We start from the raw sequence: 13217 nt of genomic DNA, 5'->3' as shown, positions 1-13217 counted from the left end.
TAGTCTGTGATGAATCGATACGTAATTTTTTGCTTTTAATATTGCTATACCATCAGTGCATGGTGTTTTAAAAGGTAACATAAGCAATAAATAAATAAATACCCTTGGGCAATTCCAAGATTCATACAGTCTACATTTGAAAAGGGAAGATAACAGGGAAGAATGAAGGAGATGCAGGTAGGGTAACAGGTACAGAATATGTGTAAGTTCAGAATAATGTAGTCAGACTTAGTTGATCTAGGTTAAATTGACTGAGTGGTTAAGCAAGAGGTCAAACAGAGTTTTGAGGTCGCATTCTGAAGTAAACATGAATCACATACGTTATGGAAGGGAGTCCTAGCAGAAAGGACAAAGAGAAGGAAAAGGCAGTTATTCCGAGGGTGTGGCTGACAGCTTCTGGGAGCCACAGGTGAGAGCTGAGTGCAGGGTGGGGATCAAAGGGATACAAACTACCACAGAAGGAGCACAACATGTTGCCCCACCAGAGGTACTACCACTCCTCTAAAACCCTAAATAATCTGCTAAACCAGGTGAGAGTAGCTGATGTGTCTCAAACCCTCAGTGAGTTAGGAATTTCCCTTGCATGCAAAGACAGGCTCCAGTAGTTGAGTGTATGAGACCAATAGTGGGTCCAGTGGTTTCTTGTGCTTTAGACCAGTGTTTCCCAACCTTTTTCTGACCGTGGCCCCATTCCGACCTTCCTTCCTTCCTGTGCCCCCCATGGGCATAGCCAAAGGTGGGTGAGGGGGGGAGCTGCCCCCCAATAAGTAAAAATCAATACAATTCAATACACACCTGAGGTTCTGCCCCCCCCTAACAAAAGCCTGTCCCCCCCAACAAAACTCCTGGCTATGCCCACGCCCCGGTAGAAAGGTATCTATTTAAATGATTTGTTTGTAAACAGAACATGTTTTATTATATTTTTCATAATTTATATAAAATACAGTTACATAAAATGATAGGAACATAATGAAATATTGTTGAATCAGATAAACATAGAATCACAGATTTGGAAGGGACCCCAAGGGTCATCTTTCTAGCGCAACCCCCTGCAACATAGGAAACTCAGGTAAAGCATCCATGACAGGTGGCCATCCAACCTCTACTTAGAAACCTCCATGGAAGGAGAGTCCAGAAACCTCCATGGAAGGGGAGTTCAGTCCAAAAGGCGCACAGGAAGTTCTGATATATTGAATAATTTTAAAAAGCAAGTGGTCCTCACTGACCTGACCCAAAATGTTCTTGTAATCTGGAGGGTCCCTGGCTGCTTATAGCCCCAAACACCTTTACCTGGTAGTAAGGCCCACTGAACTCAGTGTGGCTTTCTTCTAAATAGACACTTAGTTATTTACTAGAAGCAAGTCAGCAGCACCAAATGACCCTGCTCAAGTGGCGCTGGGGTGGATTTCAACCTGTGCCTTGCAGAGCTGGGCGGTTGCTCTGCAAGGTTGGGAATGTTCCCAAAAGGTTGGGAAACATCTGAAGGCCCTGATCCTCTAGGCGCTGGGGTGGATTGCACCCCATAGCTTGAGGAGTCAGGCCCAGACTGCCACCCAGCCCAGCAGCTCTGGCTCATCCAGCCCTACCCATTGCCACCTCACTACCGCACTTACCTGATCTGGGGATTCTGGGTCATAGACTCTGCTGGTCAAAATGGGAGCCTCAGAAATCACCCTCTCCTGCTGGAAACATACCAAGACTGCTCCATGAAAATACATGTGGCAAAAAGGAGTGCTAGGTCCTGGTGGGCTGCCCCCTTACCTGCTTGTGATTGGCCAGGCGGGTAACCCGCCAATCAGGATTTTTTAAATCTTGAAAAGTTTTCCCCCCTTCACTTCTCATTTCCTTGTGGTGTGGCCCCCCATTTATGCGACATTTTACCTATGCCCCCCCTGGGAATATCCTGGGGGCCCCCAGGGGGGGCCATATGACTCCTGTTTGGGAAACACTGCTTTAGAGGGAAGTGAGGGGCAGATTGGGCTTGTCAGCCTGGGATAGCCCACCTGGGAGAAGGAAAACTGATCTTAAACCTCCATTTCCTTGTGGGTCATCTCCAGGAGAAGAAAAGGCTAAGGAGTAAATCCTAAAGAAATCCAAAGTGGAGTCCCTAAGATGACTGGATGGTGTTTTGGACAACTCCTTTAGCTATGTAGTGCTACATGTGTTGTTCTGCTTTCCTTTGGACCACATCAGCGAGGCTGAGAGGGGGATATTGTCATCTGGGCAGCCCAGGACCTTGCGCCCTGGAGATGTCATTTTGATGCAGTTTTTTTCCTAGAAAAATACATGCTGGTACTCACAATGAAGTTGTTACAGTATGTGCCACACTTTTGAACAACAAAAAGAGGTGCCGGTACCCTTGAGTACCCCCAGAAAAAAACCCCACTGCTTTGGTGCTGCTAACCCAGTAGTTTGACCTAACTCCCGGAGGCGCACTTGGTTGTCTCTCGAGACAGGCAGATTCCAACTAGACCTTCCAACTGCTAAGGGTTGTAGAGCTTGAAAAGCCAAGATTATGAGGCAGGAATGTTTTATAGAATGTGGTGGAGGAGAAAGGGCTATGTTGGAGTTTGAGTGAATGTAAAGGTGAGAACGCGTGTGGCGCTGGGAGTTAAACCACAGAGCCTAGGGCTTGCCGATCAGAAGGTCGGTGGTTCGAATCCCCGCGACAGGATGAGCTCCCGTTGCTTGGTCCCTGCTCCTGCCAATGTAGCAGTTCAAAAGTGCAAGTAGATCACCCGCTACGGCGGGAAGGTAAATGGCGTTTCCGTGTGCTGCTCTGGTTCGCCAGAAACGGCTTTGTCATGCTGGCCACATGACCTGGAAGCTGTACGCCGGCTCCCTCAGCCAATAACGTGAGATGAGCACCGCAACCCCAGAGTCGGTCACGACTGGACCTAATGGTCAGGGGTCTCTTTACCTTTACCTTTACCTTTTAAAGGTGAGGATTAATTTATGCGTATCTTTCTCAAATAGAGTATTATAGAATTCAGCAGTTGCAATACAGTTAAATTACTTGGAGTGAAGCCTTTATTTTCGCATTTCCTGATAGAGGCCTTTTAGTCTCTTCTCATGTAGATCCAAATTGGGTTTTCTGGGTGATAAACAGACACCAGAAATAGGTTTTAATAAGCTTTTAGTGAGTATCATAAGATATGAAGTACAATGATTTCAAATTTGCTTATTCTAGCCTTTGGACACAAGGCATATTTTTGTGTAAATTGCATAACAGCATAGTAATTGCGCTCCTGGGGTATGCTAGACATGAATTTCCTCTACATGGCTAAGGCAAATAACTGTCAAATGTTGTCAGGTTTGTTGCAGCATTGCTTCTCCAGTCAAATTCAGTTAAGAGATCTCTACTGAATGCAATAGTAATATTTCAAACTCTAATTTAGGCTTAGTTTTTTCTTCTTCCTGTCTAGTTCTCTTCTCTCCCCCTTTTCCTATGTTATATCCAAATCGTCTTATACTTATCCCTGTTGAAAATGTAAATGGAGACATCATCAAATCCTTGAGGTCTGATTTGTTGGCTATATTATGAAGGATTAAATGATAACCATAAATTAAAGTTAACCCAGTAGAAGTATTTCAGCTGGATGAGATTTATGGTTGGTAATAGTTAAGGAAGTGACAAGAAGTTGAGCACTAACAGGTTTAATAAGCTGATGGCCACAATGAAAGCATTTAAGCAGTGGAATTGCAGTGAAATATTAAAAACAACAACCTGCAACAGTAAAAATGCTGCTAAAATTATTATTACCACAGTGTTGATTGCAGCAGATGTTGTCTGTCAGATTTCAAGCTGTGATATGGTATTGCTAGAAAACCAGGAAGGATTACCCTGAATGTTCTCATCTGTCCTTTACTACATCTATAACCTTTTTATTAGCCACTTTTAATTTGGCTATGTTACTAATTTACCATTATTCACTGACTTTCAAATGTTTGTTCATTAACTACCACAAAACAAGAATTGTTAAATACTTATTTTAAACAAAATGTTGCTTACCTATAGGCTTAATATTTTTGTTATAATACAGTGGTACCTCTACTTACGAATAACTACTTACGAATGTTTCTACTTAACTTACGAATGGAGCTCCGTCCGCCATCTTGGATGCAGTTTAGATAGGATTTTTTCTACTTACGAATTTTTTCTCCCAATGCATTCCTATGGGATTCGACTTACAAATTTTTTCTACTTACAAATGTGCGTTTGGAACGCATTCAATTCGTAAGTAGAGGTACCACTGTATACCATGTTGGGAGTGGTAACCTGAGTGTTAAATTTCATTATCATTCCTAAACCTGTGTGTTCACGTGACTAGGTCTACAAGAACTATGTGCCTCTTAAATAAATTCAGCAGGCACAATTCAGCTTACTTATTTGACTTACTTGAAGGTACATTTATAGCTTGGTGAATAGAGAAGCAGAACTAAATGATGCCAGAAGCCTTGACTTGTATCTCAGGGCAGTCATGGGTTTAGTTGTTCCAAAGGCACGTTTCTAGTTTTGTGATGCCAAGATGATGATCGATAGCTACCATTATTTATAATGTTGCATCTTGAAAAGTCTGAAACTAGGTTCAGACAAATACATTGATAAATTTTCCTTGTGTTTTGTACAGTGAAGTGGAAATATCTGTTTTTTCCCTATCAAGGCGGACCATAAACTTCTGCTATTTTCTTTATGAATCTGCAGTAAAGTAGATGAATGCAATATTATCAAGAAGGTCTTGACTGGCAAATATGTGAAATTTATCTTTAACTGTGTGTCACCTTTCAGCTGAATTAGAATAATAACAGTTGAATCCTTGTAATTTTTTTTAATGACTTTTGGGCTTTAAAAAAACCCCAAGAATAATGACAAAATAATGTGAGGGGGAAGGGAGAGCAGCTCACTAGTGTGTGAAGAGCATTTGTTTGTCTATACAGCTTATGTAACCTGAAGTATAGAGTTAAGCACTCTTAATTCTTTTATTGATTTTATTTAATCTTGCTTGCTTAACTGTCAGCTAAGGGTGTGTGTGTGTGTGTGTGTGTGTGTTTGTTTGTTGTTTTTTGTGTGTGAAACAAAATGAATTTCAGCTTCCTGTTCATGCTTCCCATTCAGTGAAAAGTGGAAAATCTTTGCACCTTTTTAGTTCATTTGCAAATTTTCATTTTATACTTATAAACTCATTACAAATGTGATTTCAATTTAAAGTAATATGCAGGGGTTACCTTCATCTCGTCATTGCACTCTTGTCCCAACCAGATTGAACTTTTGCAGATATCTGATGTTCACTTTTTCTTTTTGCCAGAAAAGCCTTTTCCAGTATACATGCACAGAAGTTGTTTACTTTGATGTGGAACTCATGGTAAAATATTATGATTAGCAAATTATGGAAACACTTTAAGTCAGATACATACAGAACACTTTTAGAAACAATAGCAGAAACAATTGACATGAACAGTGGTAGAAGCAGGAGGGACCTACCTCATTTGACAAACTTTGTTTCAAGTATGAAATCATAAAGGGGGGTGAAATCCCAATTACTCAGGAAATAAGTAAAATAAAAAGGGGAAGTTCTGAAGAATTGTGTTAGACACACTGAATGAGTTTTCTGTCTGTTTTGAACAGCAGACTCCATGCCACATCATAGCATTGCTTATGTAAGACCTTCGTGGGAGTTCTGTTGCTGGACCTGTGTGCATCAGCAGAGTGTGTATAAACACACCCCATCTTGCTCTGTTTTGCCTTCTTCTGGGTCCAAAAGTACCCGCGCGTCAGTGACTGTGTGCCAATTGGACATGCCTAAAATTATCGCCGCCTGTAATAGGTTGCTGTTGCTTTTGGTGGTGAGGAGAGTATTAGTTGGTAATTAAGACCCCTCCCACAAATAAAATACTATTTGAATGTGTGAACAAACTTCCTTTGATTCTGCCAAACTATTTAAAGAACTTGGTGAGTGACATGACAGGAGAAAATGGCTGCCGAAGAGGCAAGTAGCAGTAGCATGGCCATTGCTGATTGTCAGATGGAGATCAGACTTATTTTCCTCAGCCTTTTCTGATGCACCTAGTGAACAACAACCTGTTGGAGGAACCAGAGGGTTTGGGTGTGACAAGATTTATGACACTCCCCCTGTACAACTGGTTGTAGATGGGCTTGCTTCTGGATAAGAAACTGGAACAACTGGGATGGTGCCACATGGGTAAACCTTGCTTCCAAATGTCAAGGCGTAATACTGGAAAGCGATTGCTTCAGTGACAGGGTGTACATATATCCAGTGTGACTGGTGGTTGATATTTTAGGGCTTTTTAAACAATTCTTTTTTATACACTATGTTCATTTTATTGTAAGTTGGGTGAGAACCTATTTAGTATGTTTATAATTTATTTATTTTTAATAAAAAATCTGTCATTTTCTGGTATATACTTTTTTCTGGTAGGAAGGCAATTACATCATACATGCAATCACCTATCACTGTGGGAGTGACTCTGAAAGGAGGAAGATCCGCTTTGTCTAAGCAGATAATTGAACAGTTTACCTTTCTGGAAGAATGCAAATGACCAAGGCTGTGTGTGCTTCTGGAGTTCTTCTCTTTGGATTTAAAATATGATATAATTGAATGAAACCAACCTTATAATCAACAGGAATGGATTTAGATGTGCAAAATGTGTTGGTGACAATAGGGCAAGCAAAATTGACTGTTAAGTGGTTTCTGTTTAACTTATCAATCTTTCAATAATTGCTATCTGATGCATAGTTCTTAATCATTGAAATTGGCTAAGTCACAAGACTATGGAATAAGCTTGATGCATATTCACAAAGCAGGTTTACATTCTTAGATATAGTTCTTCCACTGACTATTGTATTTTTGGTTTCTGAAAAAGAGTAGAGGCTTAAAAGTTGTAATTATCTGGGTCTGTTAGAAGTACACTAAGATATAGCTGTGTTGTGCCTGCTGTTCAATACTGCTTCACATGTTAGTTCCTGTTATCTCTAACTACGAGCCATGCTGCCTAGGCTGATGAGACTTGTCCAGTAGCTACTGGAGGTCCATAGCAGTGAGCCTTCAGCTGCCTGAAACTGATCAGTAAGCCAATTTCATGAGCCAATTTCATATTTCTCTTCAGAATACTATCTAGTTGTGATTCCTGCATTGCAGGAGGTTGGTCTACATGACCCTTGGTAGTTTCTATGATTACATGATACTGTGTGTAGGATTGCATTACGAATCCAACAACAGCTTGTGTCATGGGGTTCATCAAGCTCTTATTTTTACTGAAAACTTTAATATTTATTGTTTTATTGGGGAAGTATCATATTTTAATATAGTTTAAATAATTCTAGTGGGGGAGGTGATGGGGACCTGAATTATGTTTGACCTTATTAATTTTAATTGGGTATGATTTAATAAAGGCAACATTATGACTTTACAGGCTACAATATTCTTTATCCTTTTAACTAATGACCTTGTGAAATGTCACACCTTGTGAAATGTTGTGTCAGAAGAGTTCTTGATGTATTTAAACTCATCTTTGAAGGTCAATAATTCTATTAGGCCATTTTCAGGAATATGTTGACAGAAATTAGTGATGTAGCCAAATGCTAGCTGACAGTGTCGCTTAAAAATAATGTCTAGCAGTTGGGTTGACTTGAAAGAGACCATTAATGTTGGAAACTTAACATATAGACTTTTTTTTCATAACAAATTATTAAATTTTCCAATTAACACACTTTTTTTAAAAAAAACATAAAACAAAAACATACATACATTCAAAACAACACAATACCATACATTACTCTTTTTACCCTTCTCACAATCTTCTATTAACCATGCTCCGCCGAGCTTGACTTCCCTCCCTCCCCTCAATAGGTTTTCTAATCCGATCTTATCCCGCAGTTCCTTTATATCTTCCCTTTAAAGTCAATTCGCCGGATTTATTTCAATCCTGCAAGAGTTTTTTAAACTTCTACAGTTCTTTTCCATATAGTCCACAAATTTACTCCAGTCTCTTAGGATCCTTGTTTCCCCCTGGTTCCGGATCCCACTAGTCAGTCTCGCTAATTCTGCATAGTCCATCATTTTTGTCTGCCACTCTCCAATCGTCGGTAAGTCCTGAGTTTTCCATTTTTGGGCTAATAGTGTCCTAGCCGCGGTTGTTGCATACAAAAATAATACATTGTCCTCTTTACTAATTTCTTGACCTATCATTCCTAACAAGAATGCTTCAGGTTTTTTGGGAAAAGTGTATTTAAAAATCTTCTTCAGTTCATTATATATCATTTCCCAAAATTCTTTAAACTTAACATATAGACTTATGTTGGTTTAAGTCTATACTTAAACCAGTTGAACAATTGAACTTTTGGCTAATGCTATTAGTGGTATGATGTCATTAGTTTGGTTAAGTACACAGTCATGTCGTAATTTGTACTATGTTTCTCAGCTGCCTGATATTGTATGGTTATAGTTCATGTACTAGTTCTTGATATTTGGGTGTCAATAGGCATACAAGTCTTATTTTCTTTTAGCAGCAAACTTGTCTTTTTATTGTTATACTTAAAGTCCAATTATCAAGCCTTATTAAAACCTTCTTCCTAAAGGATTTTAATTTTTGGTTCTTATAATTTAGGTTGTGTATTCTGCTAGTGAAGAATAGTGACACTTTGAAGAAATTAATTGTGTGTACTGTAGATCAGGAAAGGTAGTAATTGATATATAATAGCCTTTAATAGCTGTGGCAGTCTGCATAAAGACAAAGTTCCATTGCCAGTTTCTAAAGGATGAGTGAAACTACTTCTTCTTTTCTTCTTATTTTTCTTCTTGCATTTTGGTCATTTCACATAATTTGTGTTTTTATTTATTTGAAAAAATGGATTGCATTATAAAATTATCCCTTCAATCATTTCAATGAAAGCAACCCTGAATTTTAGTGGGTTTGTGCCCAACTACGTTATTACTTTCTTTAAAATTGAGGACTGTTAAAACATTGAAGCTGTCAGATCGTTAGCAACAAGCAGATGCTTCCAGATGAGAGAAACTTTCATGATTCTTTTCATTTATATCCAGGAATCTCCATATGAAAACATTTCATTTAAAATTTGTAATATAAAATTGCATAGTTTTGGGTTGCATGCATGGACAGATAAAACTTCCTCAGTGTCTTGGGAGATAAAAGTATATTGGGCCTGCCTTACTTGGTACTTAAAATCAAACATTGGGTTCCTTCTCTTCCCTTCTGCACACTAGGCTTCCTCTGATTTCAGAACCAGCCACAAGAGGGCACATTTATGAACAAGGCTGGTTCTGAAGTTGCAAACGGTTGTTGGTCACAAGGGTGATGTGCTTGCTGTGATGCAGGCATAGGCTTGGGAATCAGAAATCTCTGAAGGTGATTAATGGGAATAAAGGAATAAATAACCCTATGTTGAGTCTTCTTGGCTTCAAACTGCAGGTGGCTCTCTTGATCTTCTGGATAGCTCATGCTGAATAACTTCAGCCCAACCTTTTTTAAAATCACTCCTCACACCCCATTATGTATGTGAGTGCCACACAGTGGATAACGGATAACTGTTCAAAGATTAGGAGGCTAATTTTCAACTGGGGCATAGGGAACTGAAGCAGAACAGTTATGTATCCCAGTATATGATTTATACGAATGCCAATATTGCCAGTGTTAGTGGAGAAGCTGCAAGATAGTCATATTACCTATATGTGTGACTTTAGGACTGTGTCATTGTTTCATCAGTAAGAATTCATTCATAAAGTTAGTTGTGGCTTGCCTTGCTCAGTTTTGTTTCTTGTTTTGGTATAATTCTGGATATTTGATTTTTTTTTCAAAAATTTGGTGAATGGTTCCTTGACAAAGTGGCCTAGAACACAAATAGGATAACTTTCACAAATAGGAAATAATTTAATAAACACACTATCTATAGCAAAATTCAACCCAGACATTGAAGCTTCATTCTCATTAAACTTTCATTGCTAAAATTGCTGCAGAAGAACATGTATTGCAAATTGACCTTAAGGATGATAGACACAGCTTTGGTGCAGCTGGGCCATTGTTTAAAAGCTTCGCTGTGTGGGCCTCCCAGGAATTGCTTGTATGTTCATTCTTTTGTGTAAACTTTTTGTTTGAGAAGCCACTCTGCAAACACTAGCCATTCGATAGCACCTGCTTCTGTTGTAGGGTGTGTGAGTCTTTTTTTGTTGTTGAGAGAGCATCAGTTGCCACTTCATTCATCCCTATACAAAAGGCCTCAATAAGAAGCAGCATTCTAGTGACGCCAGCCCAAACCAATGCTTCTAGCAACATTGAGCTTGTAAACACTGAGCTTTCTCTGGTTTATCTTTTGTTCAACAGATAGTTTATACAGGAACCTATTTTTCAAAGTAAAATAGCCACCGTGGGAGTGTAGATTTATTCTCTTTCATAAGGAAATGCAGATAGAGACAGAGATAGATATACATATATGCAAAATGAAGTCAGTTTTCCAAGGCTAGTTTTTGCATTGAGTGTATTACATAAAGCAGTGGTTGAAGATGACTCACAGATTTGTGGAGTCTCATCTGAGAGTTTTTAGTGAAATGCTTTGTAAGCATTTGTTTGGAAGTCTTCAGAACCTACTTTAGGTTGTAGAATATTGACATCCTCACTTATTGTAGCATTTAATGCCTTTGCTGAATTCTGTGAGTGGTTAGCTTGTTTTTATAAAGAGAAGCCTGGAAAAACAAAAACCTACATTTTTGGTTAAACATATAGAAAAGTGTGTGTGCCTGAATTTGGATTCCAGAATTAAGAGGTAGATTTTTTTGGCTCAGGTTCAGTGTAACACTGAGCTGCAGCTTACTGCTGCAATCTGTGAGTGTGTTTGAACTTCAGGTTTACATGTTCTTCCACTCTCTCTTCTTCCTGGTGCATCCCAGAGAAGGAAATCTGAAGCAACAGTTTAGAACTTAGACACTCATTCCGTAGTTCCTTACTGGCATAGAGAATTTGCACAGGCTTTCACTCATGTTGTTGCTTCTAACAGCACAATTACAGAACATATAAGTCACTTGCATGTTTTGTTAATATGCAGCTGGAAGAAACCACATGACTGAAAGTCTGTACAAATAGTCTGATCACTACAGTTATACCTCGGAAGTCGAATGGAATCCATTCTGGAAGTCCGTTCGACTTCTGAAATGTTCGGAAACCAAGTTACTGCTTCCTGCAGCCAATTGGAAGCCGCGAAAGCTGCGTTGGATGTTAGGGTTCCAAAGAACGCTTGAAAACCAGAACACTCACTTCCGGGTTTGCGGCGTTCGGGAGCCAAAACGTTCAACTCGCAAGGCATTCGGGATCCAAGGTATGACTGTATATGCAACTGCAGAGGAACTGGTAGTCATGCCACTAAGATAACATGTAAATGATGACTTTCTCTTTGGTGTATGATGTGGGAGGAGTATTTTGCTGAGCCAAAAAATAGAGAAACAAGGCCTTGTTCATTTGTAGTCACTTATATACTGTAAATTGCATGTATAAATCATGGCGACCATTAGAATTGATAAATTAGGAATATCATGCCTTGTGAATACCATGACCTGCCTTTGAAGGAAAAGCTGGCTATCTAGGATTGCTCTTGTCTAACACATAAGCGAAGGCAAAAGGGAGTTGAACAAAAATATGGATATTTAATGAATTCAGTTAATACACTTGAGATGTCTCTGCTTCAGTGTTAGTTCTTCCTAACCACCTTCTGATATTCGTGAAGAATTAATTTTCAAGTGATCCAGGCCAGGTGGGAATGTTATCTTAGCTACTTAGGAACACTCTGTTTAAGATTCTCCATGCTAAAATTAAGTAATGGCAGAGGTGAGGAGGAATGAGTGAGTTTGGGATTTACAATCACTGAAGAGGTGCCTCAGTATAACATTGAGCACTATATTTTTCTCACCGTTGTTGGTCTCCAAGGTCCCCATTAAACAGGATAAGGATTGCTACTTCTCAGAACTTGTCAGATCCATGGCATACAACTTGCATGCACAATTGAGGCACTAAGGACACTGGTCTACCTTTGTGATAACCTTGTTTATACATTTAGAGAACATATTGACTACTGTATGCATTATTTCTACAGCAGAACTAGAGCTGTTCTTGTAAAGGTTTTGTAAGAAATACACAGGAGGAAGGAAGCAAGAAGCTTTGGATTCTAAATGTCTAATTCAGTCACAGTGATACAGTGCTCAAATGAACTGTGGCAAATTTAATGAGCAATCAAGGACAGAGACACATGTACTGGACACACTAGGGAAAGAGATTATGTGTACAGGGACTAATTAGCATGAAATATGAATACATTCGTATAAGTAGTCTTGATCTATGGGCCTCCTATATTATAGGAAATGATTTTTGCATGAGTTTAATGAAGAGAAATTCAGAACTTGGTCTGTGGTAGAGAATTTTAAAATAGTACTTCAGCTTTTGGATTTCAGGAAACTTAAATGTTGTGGGGGAAGTTGTGTTAGTGATGGCCTATATCAAAGCAAAACCACATAGCTTTCATATTGCAATGTCAAAGCAAGACAATATATTCGTATAGACTTCAGTAATTTTATCTAATGAACATTAAAACCAGATATGTGGGGTGGGATACATTCGATTATAATTATACAAATAGAGCAAACTGTACTATTGTACTTTGTGACTATTTAAGCCCGTTCCTTTCCTCTTCAATTTCCTTAGCCTTCACCTCTAAGAAACCACTCTGATTATTATAGCTACAATACTTTGAAAAAAAGCCCTAAAGGGTAATTTTTATTCACACCAAGTATAACATTGCACATAATACTTTAATAGCTGCTGTGGCCCACTACATTTCTCTCCTCATGGCTTGTCTCTATTTCCCCCACATCCCCCCCCCTCACCTCATTGGGAAGGCCATGTCACCTCAGGATTGGGAAGGCCATGCCTCTCTTTGTCTTTTCTCTCTCTCTCACCTCATCAATGTCCAGGACACACAATGAAAACACTGCTAGTGTCTTTGCTCAGGTATCGTAGAATCTCAGAAGGTAACATGGACAGCTTGTAAGAAACTGGAGGCTGCTTCCTCAAATTTATATTTCTGTCACAGAGGGGAATAGAGAATGTGACAGTTTTTTTGTATGACCTTGAGAACACTGTAGTACCCATGGGCACTATGTTGGGAAAGCCTGACTAGCACTACATTTGCAAGCTAGTAT

At 39.2% G+C, this 13217-nt stretch overlaps 1 protein-coding gene across 7 annotated transcripts in view; it reads left to right on the top strand.

Moving 5' to 3' along the window:
- DIAPH2 (diaphanous related formin 2) overlaps positions 1-13217 on the top strand; it is a 352029-nt gene that overhangs the window by 96020 nt on the left and 242792 nt on the right. The window lies entirely within an intron of this gene.

Source organism: Zootoca vivipara, chromosome Z (assembly GCF_963506605.1).
Source record: "Zootoca vivipara chromosome Z, rZooViv1.1, whole genome shotgun sequence".
Classification (NCBI taxonomy): Eukaryota; Metazoa; Chordata; class Lepidosauria; order Squamata; family Lacertidae; genus Zootoca; species Zootoca vivipara.
This window is presented reverse-complemented; position numbering and strand designations above follow the sequence as displayed.